This window comes from Asterias rubens, chromosome 17 (assembly GCF_902459465.1).
Source record: "Asterias rubens chromosome 17, eAstRub1.3, whole genome shotgun sequence".
Taxonomy (NCBI): Eukaryota; Metazoa; Echinodermata; class Asteroidea; order Forcipulatida; family Asteriidae; genus Asterias; species Asterias rubens.
The window spans coordinates 13206397-13232871 of record NC_047078.1 but is presented as its reverse complement, the minus strand read 5'-3'; the positions used below and the strand labels follow the sequence as shown (position 1 = coordinate 13232871).

The following is a 26475-nucleotide window of genomic DNA, read 5'->3' as shown; positions in this document are numbered from 1 at the left end:
GGGAGCCCGGTCTTCACTGCGTGGTAATGACCAGGTTGGTGGCTGGCGCTGTTAACAGACCGAGCCGGAGGCGACGTCCGTTAACAGTACCCAACCGGGTACTCGCACTGTTATTCCCATATTCCCTGTTATTCCCATAAATACCTTTTTTAGCGAATTAAACGACTAAAATTGTCCAAATTTTGTGACTTTTCTCTCGGCGGAACTTCCAGACATGTTCAGTGGCCATATTAGAGCTTTTGATGGTTCCCATCTCTTTCGTACATTAATCACATTACTGATCTTTGAGACCAGTGACTTTTTTAAATAATGATCTGTTCAGCGCCTTCACTGGAAGCAAATGATTGGACGATAGCTGTTCTTTGTGCATTAAAACGCGCCCATGAGCTCAGCGTCAGTTTATACGCGTGCACCTGTTAACACGCATATACAAATTTATACATGTTCAGCGCGCGTACGCGCAAGTGCGCGAAGTTGCAATGAAACTAACATGGATATAAATAAGCATGCGATACAGTGCAACGCGCAAGGTTTACACAATGTATGCTGATTTAGGGGCCACTTATTCGCTATTTTCCAAAGCCGGTCTTTATACCACCGTTAACACTCCCACACATGACTGGGTTTTGACCAATCAGAGACTTGAAACCGTCCAAGGTATTTATTAATTGTAGTTACAAATAACCATAACAACAAAGAGTCATAATATATTTTAAAAAACAATTAAAAAAAACAATAAAGAAACAAATAAGTAAAGAAACAAATAAATAAAAAATAATTATCTAATGATGAAATAAAATAACACAAATCAAAAATAATTCATTAAAAATAGAAAAAGATAGGTTGTGTGAGAAAATTTCTCAAGGATTGTATTGTATATTAAAAGCTGTTGTCCTTCACATAAAGCTCAATTCGCCAGGAAATGTTGGCAAGGAATAATGAAAAAGGGCTTAAGAAAATGCTACGAAGCCGAAAACACCCCACGTACATTAGCACTGGTAAGGACATACGAACTCGATTTAAGTTACGAGTGCTCCGTGAATATGACACAACTCACTAAGAACGAACTAGTAACACATAAATGCTTACTAAGGCCTAAGAAGGCTTCATGAATAAGGCCCCAGGTACCTGTCTTTATCCTTGCGAGCACATGAATAAAACTAATGTGAGCATGTTAACCAACAGAGGGCTCTCTGTCAATATATGAAAGCTTGAAGGCATTGGGCACTATTGGTAATTACTCAAAATAATGATTAGCATAAAACCTGACATGGTAACGAGTAATGGGGAGAGGTTGATAGTATAAAACATTGTGAGAAACAGCTCCCTCTGAAGTAATTTTCCACGAATTTGATTTTGAGACCTCAGATTTAGAATTTAAGGTCTCGAAATCTGAAGCACACAACTTCGTGTTACCAGGGTGTTTTTTTCTTTCATTATTATATCGACGACCAATTGAGCTGAAGTTTTCACAGGTTTGTTATTTTATGCATATGTTGAGATACACCAAGTGAGAAGACTGGTCTTTGACAATTACCAATAGTGCCAAGTGTCTTTAAAGGACAACATCATAATTTTGTTGAATAGTCTTAACTCAACCTAGGCTTTTTTTGAAAAATTGAGCACCTCCGATTTCGCAGAGATTCAACCAGTAGCTTCAAAACACCCATGTTTCTTAGCACAGAATTAATCTCAGCTCAATCTAGGAAGTTTGGAAAATATTCTCCTCCATTTTTGCTAAGATTCAACCAGTCACTTCAGAACACCCATTTTTCTTATTGCAGAATTAATCTTAGGTCTATTTGAATAGTTTGAATTTATTTTGATTGCGATTTCTCTGAGATTCAAACAGTCGCTTCAGAACACACATGTTGCTTAGTACAGAATTAAACTATGGTCACTCTCAATACTCAATTTGATTTCCCAACTGCTGTTAAATACCTAAATTTAACATTAAAACACTACATACAAAATTAACAACAACTTGATTAAGATCTTTATAAATTTACAAACAAATCTCATGATTGTTGTGTCCTCTGTCTCTTGAATAGCAGGATATGTGGTTCTGGTGAAGAAAAAACACAAAAATATTTTGAACAAGAATTAGAAAGATTTTAAACTGAGAAAACAAACTACAAAGCTTGAAATTGCAAGCACCGTTTGACATTTTCAATAATGTTGATGATTGCTTTGGAGTGAAAGGTATATAAAGCTAAATGGTTTCTCTAGACCGTAAATGGGTCATTCCATGTAAAATCAGCCCCAAATATGGAAATTTAATCTTCTCTTCAAAGTTGCTAGAATTTTGTTTATTTTTGGCTCATACTTTCATGGCTTTACCCTTGGTACTACTGGAGCCCTTAACTGTGCTCTTTACCAATGCAAATAATCAGACGTTGAGCTCTGTGATGTAAAGCAGTAAATCGCGCACTTTATTAATTCACCATGGTGGCAGACCAGGAAATTTATTGAATGGTCATACTGGCTTGAATTCCTGGTAGGTCAGGGACCGGCAGCAGAACGAAAGCAGGCAGGGCAAGGCAGGGCCAAACTGGCTTGAATTCCTGGTAGGTCAGGGACCGGCAGCAGAACGAAAGCAGGCAGGGCAAGGCAGGGCCAAACTGGCTTGAATTCCTGGTAGCTCAGGGACCGGCAGCAGAACGAAAGCAGGCAGGGCAAGGCAGGGCCAAACTGGCTTGAATTCCTGGTAGGTCAGGGACCGGCAGCAGAACGAAAGCAGGCAGGGCAAGGCAGGGCCAAACTGGCTTGAATTCCTGGTAGCTCAGGGACCGGCAGCAGAACGAAAGCAGGCAGGGCAAGGCAGGGCCAAACTGGCTTGAATTCCTGGTAGGTCAGGGACCGGCAGCAGAACGAAAGCAGGCAGGGCAAGGCAGGGCCAAACTGGCTTGAATTCCTGGTAGGTCAGGGACCGGCAGCAGAACGAAAGCAGGCAGGGCAAGGCAGGGCCAAACTGGCTTGAATTCCTGGTAGGTCAGGGACCGGCAGCAGAACGAAAGCAGGCAGGGCAAGGCAGGGCCAAACTGGCTTGAATTCTTGGTAGGTCAGGGACCGGCAGCAGAACGAAAGCAGGCAGGGCAAGGCAGGGCCAAACTGGCTTGAATTCCTGGTAGGTCAGGGACCGGCAGCAGAACGAAAGCAGGCAGGGCAAGGCAGGGCCAAACTGGCTTGAATTCCTGGTAGCTCAGGGACCGGCAGCAGAACGAAAGCAGGCAGGGCAAGGCAGGGCCAAACTGGCTTGAATTCCTGGTAGGTCAGGGACCGGCAGCAGAACGAAAGCAGGCAGGGCAAGGCAGGGCCAAACTGGCTTGAATTCCTGGTAGGTCAGGGACCGGCAGCAGAACGAAAGCAGGCAGGGCAAGGCAGGGCCAAACTGGCTTGAATTCCTGGTAGGTCAGGGACCGGCAGCAGAACGAAAGCAGGCAGGGCAAGGCAGGGCCAAACTGGCTTGAATTCCTGGTAGGTCAGGGACCGGAAGCAGAACGAAAGCAGGCAGGGCAAGGCAGGGCCAAACTGGCTTGAATTCCTGGTAGGTCAGGGACCGGCAGCAGAACGAAAGCAGGCAGGGCAAGGCAGGGCCAAACGGTCATTAAAAACTAATGAACTGGTTGTTCTCTTATTAAAAATGGACTATAACGGTACTCCTACATTAAAATCACTATCAGAACTTGTTTATGTTGTGTTCAACTATCAATTCATTGTTGTGGTCATGTTTTTCTCTAAATAATTTTGCTACAATTTGACCGAAAAAATTTGACCTTGATTCTTCGATTTTGAAATTTCCCGCCCTGTACTGGTTCCCGGCTATTAAACCAACACTGAAATCCAAGCGGATTTGAAACCAGCGGACGTCATGAACGCGGTCAAAAAATGGTGACGTCACACCCATGAAGCAACGAGAGTAAACAAAGATTACGCCATGTTACTCCGTGTGTTGTGTATGCGTTTTCATCCACACTACAGGCGTGCGTGTGTGCTACGAAGCTTTTTGTTTCTAGTGTATCAGCTATAAATACTGCCGACTATTTGGTTGTTTGTGGATGCACTAGAAGTTTAAAAGTTTGTGTAAGAAGCCTGGATCGATTCCGAAATTTAAACCTCTAAACATCGAGAGAATTCAGGGGATCTTCTACCACCAGGCCCCAGCCAGTGCTGCTTGTGCATGCTACGAGTACGACATCGACGGGGTCCCTCTGCCGTGGCCCTGGTCGCAAGTGGCCGTGGAACAGCAAAAGAATGAAGTGGCATTACAGAAAAGAGAGGGAGAAAAGCCTGGTAAGTACTTGTTAATAATTTTTAAAAATCTACTACTGAGAAACTATCTCCATTATTAATTCAGGCCCAATACATGCACATGTATTTGTAATAAGAAAAATAGTAAACAATCTCTACCCTTTTCATGCAAGGAACAATCATCTTGTTGTCAAATGACACGATGTGCATGCTCTGAATCTGACCCGACTACCATAAAATAGCTACATAGTGTATTGACTCTGTTGAGTGATGAATCCATGTAGCCACCCAAGTGCTTTTGGCATGTTTATGCCCTGGTTTACACTTTCTGGCATGTTCATGCTCAACCATGTGTGAACACTATATTAATCCATTTAAAAAGTTGATTGTTACAGTTAACAGTTTATTGGCCTCGCCGACATGTATTTATATTGGTCTATACTGGATTGCTGGACATTGTTTTTGCCAAAGCTGCCTAAGAATTGTTCGCTTTTTTTTTTAAGGCACAGCTCAAAATATGTTCAAACTCCCATCCATATAATTGCCCATCCATGGTCATTCAGATTTTTTTCTCTCCTAATTCAGGAATTACCAATTCCAGAGAAGTTTAGTGTGAAGTTTTCCTATAGCTGTGTTTATTGGCTTGGCACGGTTAATTACATGGCGTGTTTACTATATTTGCATTTGTAAAATAAGGCCAGTTCTTTTTCAGCACTAGTTTTTTAATTTATTTATTTATTTTTTGTTTTTATATTTTTTTGTACAGAAATAACTCGCAGCTCTACACTACAATGAGAATGCAGGACGAAGACAATGCAGGACGGAGACATGCTAGCCAGAACTAGAAATGGAGACCTAAGATTCTCAATAGCACTTTAGGTAAGTAGTAGGCCTATGCATGCAAATTTTCAGAGGATCAGATGATTTCTTCATTTTTAGTTTTTCAGCTGCCCCTTTGAAAACTGTTCACGGTGGAGGGGGGGAGGGGATGGGGTGTTGAATCGCAAGAACCCCCCCCCCCCCCACCCCGATCTGTACCTGAACAGTTTTGTACTAGGTGTAGATCTGGGGGAGGGGGGTGGTTGGAGGTCATGTTTTCTATCAGACATAAAGAAAACCTGCCCCCTTGGTTTTGTTGCATGTGGACTCCTTTTGTTCTGGATTTGCGTTAACTTCTGTAAGGTTCTTTTCAAAACTACGCCAACTCAAAGAGAGATTGTCAGTCTGTGGTGTTACGTCAAACCTTCCGAGATTGTATTTCTGCCTTGTAAATTTTCAAGAAATCCCACATAACGATTATTTGGTTTTGTTTTTTATTTTTCATTAAACAGATACGCAAAGAATGCATGCACAATGCACTTGTTCATTGTCAGCAGGGTGACAAGACATGAAAACAACTCCATCCGCAGCTGATGTGTAACCCCCGTGTCATTGACATCAACCTTCACCAGCCGGAAAAGGATGCAGCAGCTTTTTTTTTGGGGGGGGGGGGGGGGTTCAAAGGTAGTGGGTTCAACTTTGTTTGAAGAAAGAATGACCTGTGCCCAGTTTCATGGATCTGTTCACCACCAAATTCTGCGCTTATGATCACCGTTCTCTGCTTACGTCCAAACGCTAAATTTCTGCGCTTACTTTGTAAGCGTAGAATGCCTGGTATAAACCAAGTATGCACCTATGACCCGCAAAAGCCAAAATTTGCTGGTAACCTGTGAAACGCGCTTGATGTAAGCACAGAATTTCCTGCTTCCGCAAGTGTCGATTCTTTGTTTACAGTATGCAGATCCATGAAATTGGGCCCTAGCCTGTACACATTGATTTTTTGGTGTTTCTTTTGGTAGGGGGGGGGGGGGGGGTTCCATGGTAGTAGAATCAACTTTGAAGAAAGAATGACCTGTGCCCAATTTCATGGATCTGTTCACCACCAAATTGATTGCTATGATCACCGTTCTCTGCTTACGTCCAAAGGCTAAATTTCTGCGCTTACATTTGTAAGCGTAGAATGCCTGGTATAAACCAAGTATGCACCCATGACCCGCAAAAGCCAAAATTTGCTGGTAACCTGTGAAACACGCTAGACGTAAGCACAGAATTTCCTGCTTCCGCAAGTGTCGATTCTTTGTTTACAGTAAGCAGATCCATGAAATTGGGCCCTAGCTTGTACACATTGATGTGGGTTTTTATTTTATTTTTTATAAATATTTTTTTTTGGGGGGGGGGGGGTAACCAGGGTAGTACAATCAACTTTCTTTAAAAACAGAATAACATGGTCTGTACACAATGATTTTATTATATTCTTTTAATGTACAACTTAATTTACAATTTACAAAGAGAACCACAGCTAACTAGGTACATAACATGGCTTAGGTTTTCTTTTTTAGGGGGAGGGGCGTTGACAGGGTTGTATAGTTAACTTTTTTTGATGACGGAATGTTCAGATGATTTCGCTATCACTAGGCAACCTTTTTTCAATTTTGATAATTAAAACTGAAAAATAAACTATTGTCGTTTGCAAATACATACAGTTTTAGTGTTGTCGTTATTATGGAGGTGTACATGTAGGCTTCTCTTTTTTTGTTTTGTTTTTATATTTCTGCTAACCAAGTTGAATGTTGTTACCATGTTAATCATAGTGTATTGTTGACAACAGGGGACAAGTTTATTGCATACAAGTGCTAAATTAATCAATTTGAACCACACACCTAATTTTATAAGCCAGAGTAATTTACATTTTGTGTCTTTCAGAGGAGTGGGTGGTTCAAATTAAATTAATCAATTTGAACCACCCACCCCTCTGAAAGAAACAAAATGAAATAATATACATGTACATTTATACGTAAATTATTATGGCTTATAAAATTATTTCTCACTCCCTCCAGATCATTATAACTTGGAAAATTGTTACGACTGAAGACAAATAAACCAAAGCAAAGCTGCCTAATCCGTTGGTGGATACGAAAATCCTTCCACTGTACTGTACACTAGGGTTTGGAAATGTCCTTCGTGTTGCTGCCACCAAACATGATGTCAGTGGCAGCAGTTAAACGGCCAAGATAGTCCTAAGCTCACCACTTGCTGATATTCAACATTGCAGTGTTTTCTGTAAAACAAAACAAAAGAATTCATACAAAATTATTAACAAAAGAATTCATACAAAATTATTAACAACAGATTTGTGGTTTGCATGGTGAAGTGTTAATATTGCATGTGTGTACCTGAATTGCTTTAAACCTATACCCATGCCAGAAGGCAATCATAATCCAAAGTAACAGTTACATACATGTACATGAGATATTTGTGTAGATGCACATAATATGTCAACCACCACGCAGTTACTTGGTGGAGAAAAACAACAACATAGGTAATCTACAATATCAGTTTAAATTGATAATGTATGAATTTTGCCAACAAAGTATCAAAACGCAAGACAAAAATTACCCCTCCCCTCACATTTCTACTGCCTAAGTCAGTGCATGTGTTGTTCACGTACATGTATTATAACGTGAATGGAGGTAAACAATAAACCTTGTCCATCATGTTCGTTCATGTTTTAATTTAGTCAAGGATAGCCTTCAACTATTTTTGGGAGCAGAAATAAACTGATCAAACGAAGCATCATTCAGTATAATTCATGAAATGTTTTGTGGCCTTACCAGTCTGTCTTTAGCCGTCGATCATCAGGGTTTGGCTCATTGTCTTCGGCCTGACGATCATCGTCTCCGGGCTGGTTAACTACATGTACTCATAACACGTCTTCGGCTTCTCTCTCGTCCGGTGAGATCCCCTTATCGCTAGAGCCCTCACTTTCCTCTGAAGTGCCTCCCTGAAATGCCTTTTCCTCATCTATACTGTGGTTTTCCCAAGACCCGCTGCCATCGGACATTTTCGCTGTTTTTTGTGTCAAAAAAATGCAGCCTATAGTGTCCGATGTTATTCCACATTCAATGTACATGTAAAATGCACGCACACGATCGACCTGACACACTGTGTACAGAGCTTCGGTACGTGGTGTGACGTCACACACTGTGTATGAATGGTTCGTGGGTCACCGGCTTTTGCCGAAACTGAGTTTTCTGGGTCGGAGTACGCCGCGCGAATTTGTGTTTTTTTTGCATAAAGGAAAAGGTTTTATTGAATACTACTAAAATATCAGTCCTTATTTTACATTTCTTGTACAAAAATAGTAATATTGGCTATATCAATAATCCTTTATAGTCCATGTTTAAGAATAAACCAAAATGAACAAAAACTCTTGCTAAAGCAAGAGGGCGGAAAAACTCTTGTCTACAACATACGAACAAGAAAAAAGACGTAGTATGCTGGGTGGGAACAAGATGGGGCCCTCTGGTTGTCAATTTTTCTAATTTTGTATTTTTTTAATTTATTAGTTGCTTTTCTAAACATTTATCCTTAAATGCTCTTTCTTGTGCTATTGTTACTTTGGTTTGTATTGGTTGAACAAGTAATAATATATTTATAAATAGCCGAATCGTGTCTGTCAATCCGTTTAGAATTGACAGAATTACTGTTGCTATTTTAAACCTTGAGGCATCTACACCTCTTTTGTTAGCCCCCTCCCCCCCCCCACAAACAAAACGGGGGGAACGGGGGAACGGCACTTTTATTTAACTGTTGCTATGAAGGGACGTGATCATGGAGAACGGAGTCAGACATGAGAGCACGTGGGGCAGGGAGAGGGAAGGGGCAGGGGGGGCGGGGAAACGGCACCTCATATTTAACTTTTGCTATGGGACGGGATTATGGAGAACGGAAGCAGGCTTTAGAGCACGTGGGGCGGGGAGAGGGAAGGGGAGAGGGCAGGGGACGGGGGAATGGCACCTTTTATTTTACTGTTGCTACCTGTATAATGACAAACTTAATAAAACACTATTTAAATTAAAAGTTAACACATTAGGACATTAATTTTTATTTTATAACTCGCGACATACATTGTATACACCTCTTCTGTTAACAACCCCACCCCCTCCACAAACACAGGACTTTCTTTGAAGTTCGGACAAACTGAGTAAAACATGCCTTAAAAGTTTACGCATTTGGACATTCATTGCACATGAAAAATTATTTTTAAGCTTGGGTTACCGTTACTTTAACAACCAGCTGAAGTTTATACACTTAATTATCAGTTGATCTTTAATTATAAAGCCATTGGATTGGTTGTGTATAATAAATGGCAGCTTGCATGTGTCACACATGTGCTTCATAATATCTTTATAACGCAATTTGATGGGTGTTTTCTGGATATTGTTATTCTTTTTAAATTGACAGTAAAACTAACACTAACACTGATTGCTTAATGTGATCTGATGATGTCATCGCCACTTTACTGTCGTCACGTGGTCATTGTGTAACGCATCAGGGCCCTTGCACTATCAGATCATCAACAGTGCACATTGTTACGCGTAGCAGGTGTCAGGTGTGCTTACTGCCCAGTTATTAGCGGGACCCGCAGTACAGGAATTTGCACAAAACAAACAACATTGTAAAAATGAGTACAAGTGCGCGAACCGGGGATAATGAACGGGACGGCAACACAATTAATTTGACTGAAAAATAATACAAAACGGGAAAAACAGGGCGAGAAAATAATAATCAGAACTGAAAAAAATTATGGGGCTGGGGAAATAATACGGGAAAGGTAAACAGAAAAGGGATTAATAAATGATACGGGACAGGATAAAAAATAAACTGATCGGGGAAAAAAATAAACGAAACGGAGTACAAACAAGGACAGGGTAATTGGTATTGTGTGAAGTCACTCATTGCAGAGCAGACAGGCTCTTGATGTGCTCTCTGGCTTTTTTCGATTTATTTTTCTCTTATTTTGTTGTTAATATCCCTGCCTGCACTATACGGTTTAATCAGAAAACCTTATCTACATGGATGACCTTAAGACATTTTCCAAGGACGATAACCAGCAAAAAGGTCTGCTCACCATTGTGAAGACCTTCAGTGACGACATCAGGATGGAGTTCGGACTCAAAACAACAGACCTAAATGTAGAAATTGACACTGTCACTAAAATCAAGGAGATGGACCAAGAAGGTACATACAAGTACCTTGGAATAAATGAAGGTGACAGTATACAACACTCAGCCATGAAGGAGAAGGTCCGAAAAGAGTATTATAGAAGAGTGTGGATGATACTGAAGAGTGAACTTAATGCAGCCAACCGATTTGAGGCTATCAACACCATTGCAATACCTGTAGTATTGAACAGTTTCAGTATCATCAACTAAAAACTATCGGAGGTTAAGAGAATGGTTGCAAAGACAAGGAAAATAATTACCATGGAGAAGATGCACCATCCGAAAGCAGATGTTGACAGGATGTACCTACCAAGATCATCTGGAGGTTGTTGCCTGATGCTTGAACGGACCTTCAAAATCTCCACAATCAGTCTAGATGCTTATCTGACAAAACTACCGACCCACTCCTCCAAATAGTGAAACAACATGATAACAAGAAAAACCTCTACTCCATCAAAATAGAAGCAGTACAATTTAAAAGAGAGCTTGATTACCCAGAAATCACACCATCAGATAATGAAGCAACAACTATCTATGCACAATGAGTAAAGAAGACAGCAAAAACCAAGGGTCATGAACAACTACAGAAAACCTGGGAAGACAAGGTAATGCACGGGAATTATCCAAAAAGAACGAAAGAAGCAGATGTTGACCAACAGAAGACACACCAATGGCTCAAAAACACTGGGGTGAAAGCAGAGACGGAGGGCCTGATTGCCGCCCAAGACAAGAGTCTCGCCACCAGATCATTTCACCATCGCATCATCAATGATGGAATGAACCCACAATGTAGGATCTGCAGAAAATACGAAGAAACCGTAGACCACATTGTCTCCAGATGTCCAGAGCTGGCGAAGGCGGAATATATTCATCGACACAATAAGGCAGCGGCATACCTTCACTGGAAGATTTGCAGGCATTACAACATAGAGACGACAGGGGAGTGGTACAAACACCAGCCGACAATGGTCACAGAGAATGATGTAGTCACCATCCTGTGGGACATGCCGGTCCATACTGACAGAGAGATAAAAGCCAATAGACCCGACATCATCATCAAGGACAAAAAGGACCAGAGGTGTCTACTAATTGATGTATCTATAACTTCCGAACGAAACACCTCAATTAAAGTTACCAAGTAGCTGTCGAAGTACAAAGACCTTGGGATTGGGACTAACAGAATGTGGAGTATGAAGACCGAGACAATACCAGTGGTCGTCGGAGCTCTAGGACTAGTGAAGAAGGGACTGGATAAATTCATCGAGCGTATCCCTGGCAGCATAAGCATCAACTTAGTCCCAAAGACAGCACTCCTCGGCTCAGCCCACACACCCAGACATTTGTCCCGATCATCACACGGATTGTCAACAGATCTCTTAGCACTGGTGTTTTTCCTTCTTCACTAAAACACGCTGTGATCACTCCCATCATAAAGAAACAATCGCTTGATCGCAATCTGCTGAATAACTACAGACCTGTTTCAAACATTCCTTTCTTGTCTAAAGTTATTGCGAAGCAGGCCATCAAGAGCACCACCAACTACATGACTCAAGAGAATCTTGGAGAACCTCTACAATCTGCATATATAGAGCATTACACAGCACTGAATCGGCTCTCCTCAAAATCAAATACGACATCAAGCAGAACGTTTCCCATCGGAAAGGTGTTCTCCTCGTCCTACTGGACTTAAGTGCAGCGTTTGACACGGTGAACCATTCCATCTTGCTTGACCACCTTACCCATGTCATCGGGGTAAAAAGGAACTACACAGAAGTGGTTCAAGTCCTACCTATCCGGCAGAACATTGATGGAGCCTTCTCCGATTACCACAATCAAAGCTACGGTTTACCTCCGGGATCTATTGTAGGTCTCCAGTACTTAACTTGGTTACGTAATGAACGCCACAAATATACATCTCTTTGCTTATTTTCAAAAGCCAATTGCCTTTGATCTATCAAACTTCTCATGGATCACAGGCAATTGGCTTTTGCAAATAAGCAAAGAGATATATATTTGTGGCGTTTATTACGTAACCAAGTTAAGTACACCTTTCGTGAAGAAAAGGAATCGTTCCACAACAACTCGGTGAAAGATCTAAAACATAGCCAACCTGCACAACAGCACCGCCAAACAAAAAGACTGTGACCGTTAAAACTAAACATTCCACTATTCCTGGTGCTAATTTTGATCCTACTGAGATAGCCGAAACCATCAATAATAATTTCACCAACATCTGTAATCAGCTGCCAAGTTTGAACCTGGAACTTTTACCATTGTATTTACCAGCTGATTCACCACCGCCGGTTATACAACGCCATCAAGTTCTGAAAGCACTTGAAAGAATGAAAGTTAACAAAGCTGGACATCCATCAGATCTTCCACTTCGATTAATCAAGGAGTTTGCCATTGAACTATCTTATCCTTTGACAAGTGTACACAATGCCTGCATTACTGATGGAATCTTCCCATGTCTGCAAAACTGCTACAATTGTTCCAGTCCCTAAAAAGAAGAACATTTCATCTCTTGACCAGCTCCGCTCCATCTAGCTCACGCCAATATTTGCCCATGTTTTTGAAACATTCATAGCTAAAAGAACTTTGCAAGACATTTCTACTAAATTGGATGCTAAACAATATGGTAACATTAAGGGCTGTTCCACCACACACTATCTTGTTGAAGGACTGGATAAACCCGGCCATTATGCCCAACTTTGCACAGTTGATTTTACTAAGGCCTTTGACCGTGTTAACCAAACTATTGTATATTTGATCTTGCCAGGTAGAGTTGTTCTTAGAGAACTGTTGGGAGACTTCTCAGTTCTGAAAAGAACTGTCCTGCTTTTTAACTTTTACCAGGGCGGATGGTAAAGAAATAGGCTGGACTACTACTTTAGCTTATAGGATCGTAATTAACTGTACTGCCGCGGAGTCAGTTCTGAACACTATTGTTATTCAGAAACTTTTGAATCTCGGAGTCAGACTATCCACAGTTCCCATCATCTGCAGCTTTCTCAATGGTCGCACACACAATACTAAACTCATGGGTCTTTTTTCATCCATCAAATCAATCTCTTGTGGTGTTCCTCAAGGAACTAAATTGGGGCCAATACGTTTCCTTGTTCTTGTCAACGATGCTTCAATAGATTGCTGTAGACGATGGAAATATATGGATGATCTGACTCTGGGGGTTATTGTCCAACATGGGCAACAGGACAAATTGCAAAGTCACCTTAACAACTTAACTATTTGGTGTAAGGATAGTGATGTTCTACCGAAGCCTTCTAAGTGTAAGAGTATGGTAATTAGTTTCTTAAAGCGCCAAGTACCTGCTTCACAACTTATCATTAACTCGAGTAACTTAAGTCGGGTGTCTCATTTGAAATTACTGGGAGTAACCATTCAGAGTGACCTTAAATGGAACTTGCATATTACTGACATTATTTCTAAAGCTTCTTGCAGACTTTACACTCTATGTATTCTTAAGAAAGCTAAGCTCCTGTTTTTGACATACTTGCGGTTTACATTTGTTACATAAGACCAGTTCTTGAGTATGCCTGCCAAGTATGGCACACTTCAATAAGCAAAGAGCAAATTATCTCTTTAGAGCGTGTGCAGAAACGTGCCAGTCATATTATTTTAGGCAATGGATATATATTTCCTACTCACATGCTCTGTCTAGTCTTAATATTCCCACTTAAGAATCTAGACACCATAATCTGTTGCTCAAGTTTGCTAATAATCTTCGTTGTTCTAAACAATTTTGTCACTTACTACCCTCTTGCCAGAACTAACACCACTAACATGCTACTCAGAGCAGCCTCAACTACTAGCTTTCAAATACCGGAATGCAAAACTGAGCGCTATAGTAAATCCACGCTACCCTCATTAGCTAGAATATTGAAATAGTTTTTGGGGCTGCTTGGCAAATTTTGAACTTTTTGTCTGTTTTTTGATGTATGTTTTTACCATTTTTTCTTATTTTTATATTCTTTGGGTTTTTTGATGGCGTGTTTCTGCTAGTTAATGATTTTTTTCTTTTAATTGTTGTGTATTTATGTATAGATTTTGCCTGTTTATTGTTAATTCCATTTTTGTTAGCTCTGTAAAAACTTTGTAAATTTGAATGTTGTCAACCTTTTGGTTGTTTTTTATTCAGATTTTTTTATTCAAAATAAACCATTAATAATAATAATTTGCATTCGCAATTTACTCCAATCCCATTGGTTGTATCATCAGAAAGCATAACCTACAACATCACCTTTATGCTGACGATATTCAACTGTACATACCATTCAACCTGAATGACCCGCAATCCATAACCTCAGCTCTCTCTCGGCTATCCTCATGCATATCTGACATCAAGTCATGGATGACCCTTAACATGCTGAAGCTCAATGAAGAGAAAACAGAGTTAATCATTGCTGTTCCTGAGTCCTCTGACCATCTCCAACACGGTATCTCTTCAGGTCGGCGACAAAGTCATCAAGCCTTTTTAGAGTGTTCGCAACCTCGGGGTTGTTTTTGATTTGTCAATGTCAATACACTCCCACATCACAACTCTCTGCTTCAGCCTCAACTATCAACTCAGAAACCTAAGTCGCATTCGCAAATTTCTGGACTTCGACACATACCACTTAGTTATCCGTGCTAGACTATGGCAACGAGTTGCTCCTTGGATCTAGCACTTCAGACATCCAACGTCTTCAACGCATCCAAAACTAGGCGGCCAAACTGATTTGCAAAACAATATGACCACAACACCCTGCCTTCAGCAGTTACATTGGCTCCCGGTCAAAGAGAGGGTAACTTTCAAAGTTTTAGTTACTGTGTATAAATGTCTCCTAGGAATAGCACCGGGCTACTTATCATCTTGCCTTGCTCTCTACCAACCGCCACGCTAGTTACTGTGTATAAATGTCTCCTAGGAATAGCACCGGGCTACTTATCATCTTGCCTTGCTCTCTACCAACCGCCACGCTCAAGCTTGCGATCAGCTTCTGACTCATCTGCTCACAACCGGACTTTCTCCTTTGTTGCTCCGCGAATAAGGAACAAACTCTCAGTATGCATCAGAAATTGTAACTCTTTGCCTTCGTTAAAAAAATCTCTCAAAACTCACTTGTATCGGATGCACTTTGTTGTATTTATAGTTCCATTGGTTTGCTCTTTCCAGCACTTTGATCTTGATGTAAAGGCGCTTTACAAATATTTAGTTGTATGTAAAGGGCAATTCCACGGTAACTCGTGCTACACTTTATGGTGTCCTTTTTCATACTTCAGGCTCCAGTTATTAAACATATTTTGATTTGAATCTTAATGTTTTGTATTTTGAAAGCCAACATCCAAGGCTAGATCCTCATAGTAGTTTGACGAGAAAAAAATTAATTGTTGTATGCATGGGACTCGGTAACTCGTGCTACGAGCAGAGGAAACGCTAAAAAATTACCCATTTTTGTTTTGATTGTGTCCTAAAACAAAACCCAATCAAGTCTTATTGATTATATGATGAGTAACTACTATGCCTTAGTTTATTATGGTATACTTTAGAAAGATGTGCTCTTCTTAATTTTACATTGACATGCAAAAAACATGGTACGTACATTTAACTCGTGCTACGGTAACTCGTAACTCGTGCTACAGTTTGTCCGGCCATTAACGAAGTACTATTATTTCACAAAATGTAAAAGTTTCTTATAGAATTCCTCAGCAACTTGTAAAATGATCAAATATATTTTGTTAAAGTAAAAATAAACAATTTATAACACAAAAACAGTGTATTTGTAAAAACTTACCAAATGTATATGTGACAGTGACATCACAAAGAAGTGTGAAATACATAGTATCCATAGTTTGCATTTTTGCTTCAGTTGAATCATGGAGCAATTACTCCATGGTTTAATTTTAACTTACATGTACAACAACTTATTTTGGCATAGATGAAAGAAAAGTTCTTACAATATCAAGTAGCCTACACAATGTATCTGTTCAAGAATCTTGTGAAATTTGGACCACAGTTTTAACGTTCTTTCACATTTTTATTCATTTGGTTTTTCAGAATGTTTTCAATCATTCTTTCTTAGGCCACTTTCAGTAAAAATGAGTATCCAGTTCTGTGAGCAACAGCAACTCTGTACAGTAATTTTGCCCAATTTGCACAACTTCACCGGGAAAGTGGTCTCCTTCATAAGGCTTCATATTCAACCACAATATTTACAAACCATCGACCATCACAAATCTCAGTGTTTAGGTCTTTAGTAGTTTGCCTGCCACTGCCTACCATAGACCCCAGGCTTTAATATTGCATTTATGCACATCATTATGCAGAAGAGAGAGCGAGCTCTCAGTTGTTGCCAAGTAATACTTGGTAAAACTAACTGAATTCTCCTGCTGTATTAGGGGAGAGTGAATTGTGGTAACTCGTGCTAAATCGGTAACTCGTGCTACAGTTTTTAACGGATCATTAAAATGCACGTGGTAGATAATGCTTGACAGTTCAATTTCTTACAAATACTTGAGGCACCAATGGTAGAAGATAGATATTAATTGGCATCAATTAAAGTGTCACAATTTTGTAGTAAAATTAAAAAATGCATGTTTCGGTAACTCGTGCTTCACTATATCTAAAGTATCTGAAGGTAAGCGATGAAAGGAAAAGTGGAGGGTGATGGTTAAAATTGGATGAATATTTCTTGTACACCATATTTCATGAGTATAAAATGTAATGACTTTTATTGAAAACTGCTTATGCTGAAAACATTACCCCCCTTTTGCAAAAAATCTAAGTTTTTTAAGTTTTCCCACTGAAAAAAACACTTTCCGAACAAATGAATTTTTTATAATCAAACTGTGAAGCATGGCGTGTGTTTGGAATAATAAGAAAGTGTAAAGAAACATGTACATTGTAGGCACAATTTGATTTTCTCGAGTCATGTCCACTTTGGTTTGGAAATGCCCGTATGTACGTACTACGTAGAATTCTATCCATTAAATAACATCACCCCATTAGCGCCTCAGATCCATAGTCTGGATCCGGCTCTATAGGATGTATCGTTGATAGCAACAAATAAATTCTTCATAATAATAATAATACTACACCGAAAACAGCATATCTGGTCTGAGCACCAAAGTTAAGCAGCAAGTAAGGTGCTAAGCAAGTAAGGTGCTAAGCAAGTAAGGTGCTAAAATTAAAAATTTGGCTTGTTTAGCCAAATTCAAAGAGGGTAGGGTTTAACCAACACGGAATGACCAAGATAACACCAGTTACACAGAATACAAGTCAGCAATTTGAGTGAACAACACAACACTTGTGACAGGAGATGTTTATTGAACTTGTCAACATTAAGGTGACTTATTTTGGTGGTGTTCCTGTAATGCCTGTAGGTTGTCTTACTTACCTGGTTTATGAATCATATAGTGCACCCAGCCTGGACTCTGCTGTACACCTAGATTTCTCCATTCTGATTCTGTCATTAGGTGATTCCGGGGAAGCAATTTCACTAAAGCTGATGGCAAAATTACATGTCTGTAAAAAAAAAAAAACCATTTACGTTCATCACAAAAAGTTAAGATGGATAACCTACATTGTATCTCATGACATATGGATGAGAACAGAGGCTTTTTAACAGAGACTCAAGTCTGGTATTACATTTTGAGTAGCTGTCATTTGCTAGTAAACTTGGTAGAGTAAAGGGTTTATCCACCACCCATTACTTGGTAAAAATTACAAGATGATATCTATTAAAAGCAAATAGACAATCATAATTACTAAATCAACAACCACTAGAATGCAGACAGTATCAGTGAACGATTTCGCCTGTATCGCATCTCAATTTGCGATGAAATGTTGATGAAAAAAATCAAACACTTTTTGCTCTTGGCTGTGCTCCGTGGTCATAATGGGTTGATGTGGCTGGCAGCCAAAGGCGCCCTTAAATGCCAGCTTCACGAACACGTGTAGCCGCGTCCTTCGCAATTCAGCTCTTAGCTGAGAGTAAGGATGATTAGCCCCCCAAATTATTTGCTATGCAATTTAAAAAAGTGTATTGCAAATTTTGCGATCCCATTTGTGATACAAATTTTGCAGCATTTATGCTTGATACAAAAAATATTTAATTTTTTTCTACAAGAAATCTGATGCTAAATTAATAGAAATCAACGCCGACGGTCGACGAACTTTATACACCGCAGTAGGGCCAAATCGACCAATGAAAAAAATCATTACTCGCAATGTGGAAATCTGAGCGACGGTGACTTTATAACTAAACTGATGTTTTCTTCTTGCAAAGTAAGAACAAAAAAGCTGTTAATTTATGTTTAGAACATGTTCAAGATATTAAATCATTTAAACTGTTTTTTTTTTTTAATTGGACCTGGAGAAATGCAAGACCTTTGATCTATTTTTATTAATCGTGTGTAATGAAGACATATCGGTACATTATTGAGTCCTGATCTGCGTCCTAGTAATAATAATAATAATGTTATTATTGATCTTCATTTATTGTGAATATTTTGGCAATAACTGTCCAAACATAGAGTTCATATGTTGATGCAATTATTTAACATTCCAATTCAATTTTAAGACCTTCCCCTTCTCATTTATAAATTCACTTGATGCAAAGTTTATTAGACATTTAAGGCTGATTTTGGTGAGTTTATTTTAACAACCATTTGATGGTTATTGCGTCCTTAACCAGTTGACACTGGATGTCGTGTTAGTACACCCATGTTACTTCAAATTCGTGCCGGGAGATATGTCACCTTTTTCCCCACAATGAAAACAATTAAAGTCACCTGGAAGTGGTATTTTGTCAAAATAAAGCTTTTGTCACTAAAATATGCATTATGATCAGTGGAATATGAATAAACAATTAACTAAGGTTTAACAAAAATTAATTTCCATGTTATTGTATCTGCAATTTAAGCATTTTTTTATTTATTTGCTATGCAAAGTTATGAACTAAAAAAAGGAAAAAAATTTGCATAGCAGTTTTGCCAAACATCAAGGGACCTAATATGGACCTCTGGGGTAGCCCATACTCCAAATCAACTGGATCAGAGGCATAATTGATGAAAGAAACAGAACAAAAAGTCTTCAAAGTTTGAGCTGTAAAATGGTGGGCCTTATGGATTTGGGCAAAACTTATTTTTCATTACAAGACAGTGTGCAGTGTCAGATTTTTTTCAAAATACAAGGGAAAAAAGTTGAGTTTCCGGTTACATCACCAAAGCAATGAAGGAAATATTATGAGGAATATGGGTTTATATTTGTGTGATTTTATGACCTTTTCCAAGGAAAGCATTATTAGGGGATTGTGTACATGTATGTGATGGTTTCCTTTGTCTGTTCTTATATTCAGTTTGGTGGAACGATGTGGAGCATTTTGATTATAGCGTAATTTAAAATTGATATTTGAGATTCTATGTCAGAAATGCTTCATAGCTCACACGCCGTTGTTCCCCATATCTTCAAACATTGCAATGCGGAATTTGCGCTACCCATAGCTATTTTACTACTGCGGCAAGATAAGAAGCTCGTCGAACTCTGTCACAGAAAAATGCAAATGCTTGGAGGTTTATGAATATTCATTCCTTTCCTTCAGAGATATTGCCTAAATTTATTCAAGTTCTTTTTAACTTTGTGTAAATATTCATGAAGGGCTTGGTGCCAGGACCCAATTGGCCATGGTTGTTTGGGGTCAATATTAATTATGCAATATGCACACTTTTGACCTAGAGGGGATACCCCAACATGAGGAGCAGTGAACCTCAAGTTTAACCTTTCAGCTTATTTGCATAATCTTGGGGGTAAGTGTATCATAACAAAGGATCAGGGTGTCGGCTCATAGATTGTAGATAGAAGTGTGTGTGAAGTATATGAGAAAGGATAGTGGGAAGAATGCAGTTGAGTCTCCAGTGGTGAAGAGTACATGCCATTTTATTCTGCTGCTCTGCTGTTATGCTGCTATTTGTACATATATAGGTACAAGCTGTTCCTTAAATAATATTAAGTGAACATTTTCTGCGAGCCAGAATATATTTTTGCAGCCAGTTTAAATTTATGCCAGCTGAGTGCAGAGGGTGTGATTTACCCACCCAATATTTAACTTTGGCAACAAGGGAGACAGGTTGGACAACCCGATCAACAACCGTAAGTTAAATCCTTTTTATTATCATTTTCATGGAAGAACCAAGTGTATAGGGGTGTTGGAGTTAAGTGAAAACCTAAGTAAGGAAGTTCTATAGTTGTGTTTGATTTAAAAGAAAACCTAAGCAAGGTATTGATAAGTTTGAAGTGCCGTTGAGCTAATTTGAGCTGAGGTGTCTAGGAACACGGGGAAAGTAACCCATCAAATATTAAGATTGACGATCTTTAATATGGTGTATATTGGAGTATAAACTCAACTGAAGTTATTTATGAAGGATTGTGTATTATTATCAAATGGCCGAAATTATGGCAAAGTGTGTTTCATATGAATTTTCAGATGGCCTTTATGGGAGTGTGAAGGGCGGGCGCAAGAAGGCGCACCCCAGTGTAATTTTCAGAGGTGTCACATCAACATCCCACCCTTGACGGATTGGAAGTGAGCTGACGTGAATCAGATTTGTACGGCGAGGGGGAACGTACACCCACCAACGTGGAAGCAACATTCGCTGGAGGGGCAAGTTTGTAGTGTACAGCACAAGAGTGAACTGTGAAAACTATTATATAATTCCCCTCGGCCAAGTTATTTACTGTGAGTAAAGTGGAGTGGGGACGAACAACGAAAGGAAGTTTGGGAAGTGACGAACAATATATTTTGAAGAACGGTGGTGGGAGGCATTTATCCTCAGTTTGGAATTTATTTAACGTACTAAAGTTTGTATAGTTTAGCATACTACTACTGTGGAAACAATGTGCTATTTTGTCTTTAGTTGTAGACCCTAAGTGGGGCTAAAGATAATCATTGGGGTTTACTCGAGCTCGAGGGAGATTTGGGGATTGTAATTAGTAAATACGCAAGTGTATATAGATTGATTGGTGCGGGAATTGCTTTGTTTTATAATAAAGTATAGTACCAATGCAAAAAATTGTCTTTCACGTATTATTTATTGTAGTTTGAATTCGGGAGGCGGATCGGTTACCATTTGTTCTGACAAACTCCTTCTATTCCTTCCTCCATAGTAACGCCACTGAAATTGACATTGTCTTCTCCCTGATTTTGTTGTTCTTGATTTTGTGATCCAGTGGAACCACTTTTGAGCATTACGATTGGGGTCCCTTGGTTTAGTAAAAAAACAAAAAGAGAAAAAAAGAGGGACATTTCTAGCATTTTGATGGCAAAAATCTAAACACTGATTTGTATCATTTGTCGCTGCGTGAACAATCCCATGGACTTCCATATCAGCTAGAGGGAAGTATAGAATTTTTTCATATTACCATATCATACATGTAACATTACTATAATTACTATATTAATAATAATAATAATAATAATAAGACTTGTAATGCGCACATAATAATAATAATAATACACGGTTTTTATATAGCGCTTTTTCACGGGGTGTCTCAAAGCGCTTCCGACATTATTACCCCTGCCCCCGATTTCACGAAGCGCTGCGACGCGTCGCAAGTGCAAGTTGCGACCGGTTACACGTCGTAAGTTGCGATGCGTATAAATCGATTTCATCAAAGTTACGATGCGTCGGATACGTCGCAAGTTCCTTGACAACGAGGAAGAACACGTCGTAAGTTACGACGACCCATAGGGTCGTCGTAAAAATGCTATGTTTCATTTGTTTACGCACAATATGCATGAAAGGACATAACAATTACCACACGTAACTTCCGTGAACCAATCGGGAAGACACTAGACAACAAATGGAAATTTACCCTCCCCCCCCCCCCAAAAAAAAAAAAAAAAAAAGGACAGGGTAAAAGAAAAGAAAACAAACACACGCATAACAAACGAACACACACAAACTAAAACAACTAAACAAATAAATAATTATAAACCAAAAACCTAAACAACTAGTCCGAAACGGTTGAGTGTCTGCCATCTTGAATGAACTATAATACATGACTGTTTCATGACCAAGTTGTACACAACATAAAACAGCCGCAGTTCATCCTCGTCCAAAGGGTTGTTTTTATTAAGAGTGAAAATAGTTTGTATTGCGACTCGTCGCGCTTACGACGTGTTTGGTGAAATGGACTGTGGAACTCGTCGCAGCCGCGACATGTCTTAGGTCTGCGACGCATCGCAAACCCTACGATGCGTCGCTACTTGCGATGAGTTTCGTGAAATCGGGGGCAGGTCACTGGGCCTTAAATCATTCCTTAAACCATCTCAGCTCCCTGGGGAGTATACAGCCTATGCGACAATTATATGCGCTACATGGCTAAACCAATCACAAGAACCATCTCTGCCCTCACAGGTACCCATTTACCCCTGGGTGGAGAGAAGCAATTATAGTTTAGTGTCTTGCTCAGGGACACAAGTGTCACGACCTGGATTCGAACCCACACTCTGCTGAACAGAAGCATCAGAGCTTGAGTTCGGTGCTCTTATCCACTCGGACACGACACCCCACTGTGTTCAAGGCGCAAGATACAAATTAAGTTGGTAAAGATTCCTAGGAACATAAAAGCACATACCTGTATTCTAGACTTTCATCAAAGTACTTCTCAGAATAGGTGATCAGCTGTTGTACATTCTCTGACATTATGAATGGTTGAAAGAATCTGAAATATACAACAACAATTCTTAAATCAATAACAAAAACAATTGTAAAAATATCCATAAACATCTGAGGTGACTGTGTTGTACACATAAAAATTCCTAGAATGGGGGTAAGGGAGGGATTTCCAAATCCATGGTCATGCGCAGTGTTGTCAGTTGTAGGACTCTGACTCAGGACTCCGACCTGGGACTCCGACTTGGTTTTGGACCCAAAGGACTCAGCTTCAGGTCCTCCTCGAGTCCAGCAAAATCAGGTCTTTTTATGTCTTTTATTTTCTTAACCTGAATTTGGTTTTGCTGTGGAGCATACTGACAATCACCAATAATAGTCACGGAGTTAACCGACTGATAACCAACCTCCTCCCCACGCCTCAGTGTGGGGACGAAATTACTTAGCATGCGGGTGCAGGTGGATCGCGCAGTGCCATGGGGAGAAGTATACACAAACAAGCTCCAGGTTTGGAGTTCTTGGCGCATTCTTGGGCCAAATTTGCATATTGTTATTTTGAATTACCGTTGTTTCATCTACTGTACGTGTAGCTGGATCAGTGAAATGAGTGAAATCAGTAAATGAAAGCTCAGAGGCAAAACGAGCGAAACAACGTCTTGAGCGTCTCATGGTCCAATCTAGACTTGAAATCCAAAGACAGCTATACCGAGATCAATGTGCCGTCTATAATAACACAATTCTCTCGTAAAAATCTCAATATTTTCAGTCTGAAATTGCCCAATCTGATAATAAGCAGCTTGTCAATAAGCTCACCTCCCAATCATCATCATCGAATTTACCTGAACACCAATCAGATGCGCATTTGGCGAATGAATGTGCTCAGTTCTTCCACAAAAAAAACAGAACATTGCAAGATCGTTTGACAGTGTCGTTCAACCGGATGACATAGACATACCTGTTCCAGAAGCTATAACTCGTTAGCTTTACACATTTCCAACCTACCTCAGAGGATGCCGTCAGAAAAGTTGTTGTAGCTAGCCCATCAAAATTATGCTCATTTGACCCCGTTCCTACCTGGATAGTCAAACTTTGCTCAGATGAACTTCTTACATCACTTAGATAATCAACCAGTCGCTCATGTCAGGCATACAAAACATCCCACATCCACTGCTTAAGAAACCCAACCTCGACCCAAATGACTTCAAAAACTATCGACCAATTGCTAATCTGATGTTCATTGCAAAGGTTCTTGAAAAAATCGCATCTACTCAACTTAACACAAATCTTCTGGACAATCACCTTTTCTCTGAGGCTCAATCAACATATCGGAAGTTTCATTCTACTGAGACTTCCTTGACTAAATGACATGAATGACATCCTTCTAGCAATTGACAAGGGTCTGTTCTCATTTTACTGGATTTTTCTATACTGGACACTATTGCCACAACACCCTGACACAGCGTTTCAAGAGTTGCTATGCATTGACGGCACTGCACTAGATTGGCTAGTGTCATATCTGAAGAATCGTGAGCAACGGATTGTTGTCAATGGCGTTTTCTCCCAGCCCCATCCCTTTCCTCGTGGTGTACCTCAGGGGTCGATTATGGGACCTCTTGAATTCATACTTTATACCGGTCCTCTGAGTAAGGTCATCAGTGCTCATCGCGACATTCAACACGAAATGTATGCTGACGACACACAACACTACATCATTCTAAACCCCCAAAAGCACCACGAAGCTATCAATTCCTTGTAAAACTGTATCAGTGATCTGCAATATTGGGCTGTGGCTAACAAGCTCAAGTTCAACTCTACAAAGACAGAGCTCATACACATCACCTAACAGTTCCGGAAATTAGACAATCTACCGGTAATAATCATTGGTGGTGATGCTGTCACCGTCTCCGAGTCAGCTCGTGACCTCGGGTCATTCTTGACAGCCACCTACAGTTGGATAAACATGTACACAATGTTTGGCTGTGCAGCTTCTTTCGGTATTTATAAGATCGGGAAACTCCACAACTACCTTGACGTCAAATCAACGAAGCGCCTTGTCCATGCTCTCACCACACGCCATCTTGACTATTGCAATAGTTTATTGTATGCCTTGCCAGCTAATCACATCGCCCCCAGAGTAAAAAACACTGCGGCACGCATGGTCATATGAGAGTAAAGCATTATGAACATACTACACCGGTTCTTCATTCTCTAATAATAATAATAATAATAATAATAATAATAAGACTTGTAATGCGCACGGATCCACCCTGCTGGGTGTTCAAGGTGCAGTTAAAAAAAAAAAAAAACAGACACAACAAAATTAATCCTTGAAAACCTGTGACATAAGATTAAGTTTTGAGAAGAGATTTGAATTTTGTGGTACAAAGACAAGATCTAAGATTAAGTGGTAGAGAGTTCCAGATGCGTGGGGCAGCTGAAGAAAAAGACCTGTCACCCCATGAGTGTCGAGACTTGGGTTCAATGAGGAGAAGCATGGAACTTGATCGAAGATTCCTTGATGGAGTGTAAACTTGAAGCAGTTCAGATATATACAGTAGTGGGGAGCCTTGCCATTGAGAGCTTTGTGGACAATGAGCATCAGCTTGAAGATGATTCGTTGAGAAATCGGGAGCCAGTGAAGTTGTTTCAGAATGGGGGTGATAGAACAGGATTTTCTAGACAGTGTCACAATGCGGGCAGCAGTATTTTGGAGCCGTTGAAGTCGGGAAATCTGGTTGTAGGAAGACTGTAGAGAAGAGCATTGCCGTTGTCAAGACGAGAAGTAACAAATGCATGAATGACTACCTATTCTCAAGCGGATCCAGTCCAAAATTCTTCTCCTTGTTTATAAAGCCATACATGGCTTCACACCCGCATAACATCAATAGTCTCATCTCCCAAAAGTCGCCTTCTTCATCTATGAGCCTTCGATCAACATCCATCTTCAACTTTCCCAAGGCCCACGCACGAATACCTGCCATGGTCATAGAGCATTCTCAGTAGCTGCACCAACTTCCTCTTCACATCCGTGAATCATCCTCAATCAGCTCATTCAAGACTCGGTTAAAAACACATCTTTTCAGACAATGCTAATAGTGCTTTGATAGCGCTTTTTTCAGCAAAGGTTGGGTTTAGTCGGAACACATCAAATCTTAGTATTTATAACAGTTTGACATGAAAGCTTCTAAACGTCATCAACATCGCTGTCTTCTTTAGAGGAGTTTCATATCTGCCAGATGAACACATCCCCCACCCCATGATCAAAGTTACTATGGTCATAGATGATGGGGTGGCAGCATTGCTGAAAAAGCTCCCAGATTGGGGATCAAGTATCTGTCTTTCTGAGTCCTTGATCTCAATCTCCACCATCTCAATGTAATGAGACCACAGTTGGGAGTTTCTAGATTTCTAGAGTGCTTGTTGTTGAATTTGTTTATGAGCTCATGACCATTGTCACTCCAAAGAAAATCTGACAGCTGGCCTACTGCTCCTGAGAGTTCTGATGTGTGAT

The 26475-nt window shown here is 40.0% G+C and overlaps 1 long non-coding RNA gene across 1 annotated transcript; it reads left to right on the top strand.

The window, feature by feature from the left end:
- The first annotated feature begins 3800 nt into the window (after nucleotides 1-3800).
- Nucleotides 3801-5624, top strand: LOC117301405. Its single transcript, XR_004520305.1, has 3 exons — nucleotides 3801-4293; nucleotides 5018-5130; nucleotides 5583-5624. It is a non-coding gene; the product is annotated as an uncharacterized LOC117301405 (long non-coding RNA).
- The last annotated feature ends 20851 nt before the right edge of the window (nucleotides 5625-26475 follow it).